The sequence below is a fragment of the Marmota flaviventris genome, chromosome 3 (assembly GCF_047511675.1).
Source record: "Marmota flaviventris isolate mMarFla1 chromosome 3, mMarFla1.hap1, whole genome shotgun sequence".
NCBI lineage: Eukaryota > Metazoa > Chordata > Mammalia > Rodentia > Sciuridae > Marmota > Marmota flaviventris.
This window is the reverse complement of record NC_092500.1, coordinates 67962831-67965916: the sequence shown is the minus strand read 5'-3', so window position 1 is coordinate 67965916 and position 3086 is coordinate 67962831. Positions and strand designations below refer to the sequence as shown.

The 3086-nt window shown below is 37.4% G+C and overlaps 1 non-coding gene across 1 annotated transcript; it reads left to right on the top strand.

Annotated features, from left to right (window-relative positions):
* Nucleotides 1-2724: 2724 nt before the first annotated feature.
* On the top strand, nucleotides 2725-2797 carry Trnat-agu (transfer RNA threonine (anticodon AGU)). Its single transcript has one exon. It is a non-coding gene; the product is annotated as a tRNA-Thr (tRNA).
* The last annotated feature ends 289 nt before the right edge of the window (nucleotides 2798-3086 follow it).

Here is a 3086-nt window from a genome sequence, read left to right as displayed (position 1 = left end):
TTCTTGCCAAATTAACAAATAAAATAAATCAGGTCATCAGCAAAGATGAATTGATATTATCCACCAAGGGCTAGTGGGCCCAATTCTGTGGACTGTTGATGGTTTAAGAGATTCAAGGCTTTCACATACTTCTGTCAAGATATCCCCAACCCAAATCTCAAAGTCCACCAGTTTTCCTATTAGGACCCTGAATTTTGCATAAGAGATTGGCTGAGTATGAGTTCAGCCTTGGTAATTCAGCCACTCATATATGATTCAGCAATCATATACTGGGCTTGATTTTAAGCAGTCTACCTATGGACCCAAGTAGGGAAGACCACCAATAATGCCCTAAAGTCTCCTGGTTCTCACATCATGCCCAAGGTTGCCAGTGAGTTAGCCCGAATTTGTCATCTCATTTCCCTAATTACCAGTTATATTTCAAAACAATAGACCAATTGCACACTTCCTATACTTGTCATGCCCTTATCTACCACTTGCTAAAGAGATTGCATATGCCCACATATTCCCTTCTACCTATTTTCATTCCAAATTCAGAACACACAAGGGTTATATAGTTATGATGCTGATGACCATGAAGGTTATAATAGCAACAGAAAGACCTCAGAAAAAGAAGTTCAAGATAGTATCTGGAATTGGGCCAGCATGCATTGAGGTGATAAGGATGAGAACATATGGAAAGGTGCCAATAGCATCAGTTATGCTAAAAGAATATATGTGAGAACAATTAGTGTATAAGAATTCCAGAGATGATCAAGTTCAAAATTAGAAGTTAACAAATTATATGACAAAGAAGGTAGATAAATGTAGTGATATGGTAAAGAAAGTATAAGTTCCCTCTATCAACAATCAAAATAAAGATAATTTGAATATGTAGGAAAGAATAACTAAATCTATACAAGAAAGCAATGGCCAAACATAAATCATGCTAAATATAGCATGGCTTTTAGAAGTTGGTGGGATTAAAGAAAATAGTAATTTAAACTTAATTCTTAGAATATTTTCCTACAAGCAACACAAATGTAATGCTATTAACAGATCAAACCATACTACCACTCCTCAGTGTATTCCATTGCTCTCGATTTTCAATTTTTAAATTAATCCATAAACACAAAACATATCATTGAAGTTACAAAACTGAGGGTAAATATTAAAATCCTGAATGATATAAAATAATGAGAAAGCAGAAAAGAAATGATGTAGGAAGGAAAAGAAGAAAAAAAGAGAATACAGGAAATGATTTAATCATAGTTCACAGTAGGGATGAAAGGTAGCCTATCTAAAAGTAAGAAATAGAGATGCACCACATATTATCTCATGATTACTAGCACCATGTCTGCTCTTCTAAAAATTTCCTCAAATATGAGGGCTGGGAGCCTGAACACTCCGTCTCCCAGGTCTTTTCTAAGTGTCTCTCAGTTCAGATTCTGCAATTAGAAGCATCCACATACAGCCAGTAGAAACTGATATCATCATTTCCCTCAGATATTGGCGGGTAGATGTCTGGTGTTTTTGAAGAAAGTAAAGGTTAGTTCTTAAAGTTTCTGGACAAGATTAATAGAATATTAATTTAATTATTAAATAACTAATTTAGCCTGGCAGATCATAGCAAGATTCCTATCTGGACTGTGTTTTTTGGGAACAGGCCCTGTCATGTGAACTCTCTGCTCCCTCCTTCCTGATGGTGATCTTCCTGCTTGTGAAGTCTGCCTTCACATTTTGCAGAGAGCAAGAACTGTGCCTGTGCCTCAACCCTCAATTCAGAGACCCAGGGGGAGCTTCTTAGAAAAGGTATTTTACAGGATACTAAACATTATTCTTTTCTTCCCTGAGATTTGAAGAGAACCCAAATTGGCTAAGTAAATTAAATGAATATGTAAATATGGGGTCAACAAGAAAGTACTCTTTTTTCAAAAACAAGTTCAGGTGCTAGAAAACAAATAGGCTTATAATAATGTTGACATCTCTTCCAATAACCCTTAGTAAACAAACTCTTAAATTTTGGTCAGAATAGAGTCCTCTAACTCAATAATCACCTTCAGTTACACTTTAGAATATGCTGGAAGATCCTTAAAACAAGTCAATCCTTTATTCCAGGATGTATTAATGCAAAACTAAAAGGCCAACCGAAGCCCCAGCCTCTAGCATGGGCGCAAGACCTCAAGCTCTTAGAATTCTTGCCCTTGTGGCCTTCAAAAAGTCTTCCCGACAGCGTAGCATCTGAAAGTCCAAGTAAAGACGGTTGGGTTGGCACACTAGTCAGTAAGTCGTGCAGTACTTCATGATAGATTTTGAAAACAAATCCAAAAAAAATTCATCAGAGAATTAATTTGCTAAAAGGATGATCTAAAGGATTCCTAGCCTTTCTGTGTAACCCTAACTACTCCTGATATCTTCACAAACCTCAGATCCACAGAGGCAAACAAACAAAACCCAAGTCCCCCTTTAAGAATTCTCCTGTTTGGGGTAAGCGCAAACTCAAGAATGAAAAGGAAATAAGCCAGGGAATTGCTGTCTCATTCCCAGTTCAGCCATATCATTCGAACTGTGATACCAGTGGTCTAGGGACAAAATTCAGGGACCTTTCAGAAGACTCTGATTTTTTTCCACCTTAATTTTGATTATTAGATTAGACCTTGACATTGAGTGGTTGGAATAAACAATATTTGAAATTATTTAATTTTGGTATGTTTTCCTTCTGCCCAGAAAGTATCCTCGATGGGCTGGGGTTGTGGCTCAGTGGTAGAGCGCTTGCCTAGTATGCATGAGGCTCTGGGTTCGATCCTCAGCACCACATAAACACAAAATAATGTGTCCACGTAAAACTAAAGATACATAAATAAATAAATATTTAAAAAGAAAGTATCCGCAAACCCCCAAAGAGGAAAAGGTTGAATAGCTGAGATAACATGGCTAGCTATGATATGGTTTCTGTCTCTCCAACCCTTCTCAGTCTTTGGCCAAACCACCAATCTCTCTCACATGCCCCACTAGAGGGCATGAACAGAAAAAGAAGTGGACTTGGACAAAAAAATATGAATAGAGGAGCTGGCATGTCCAAAGCTTGCCCATTCTCCCACCATTCT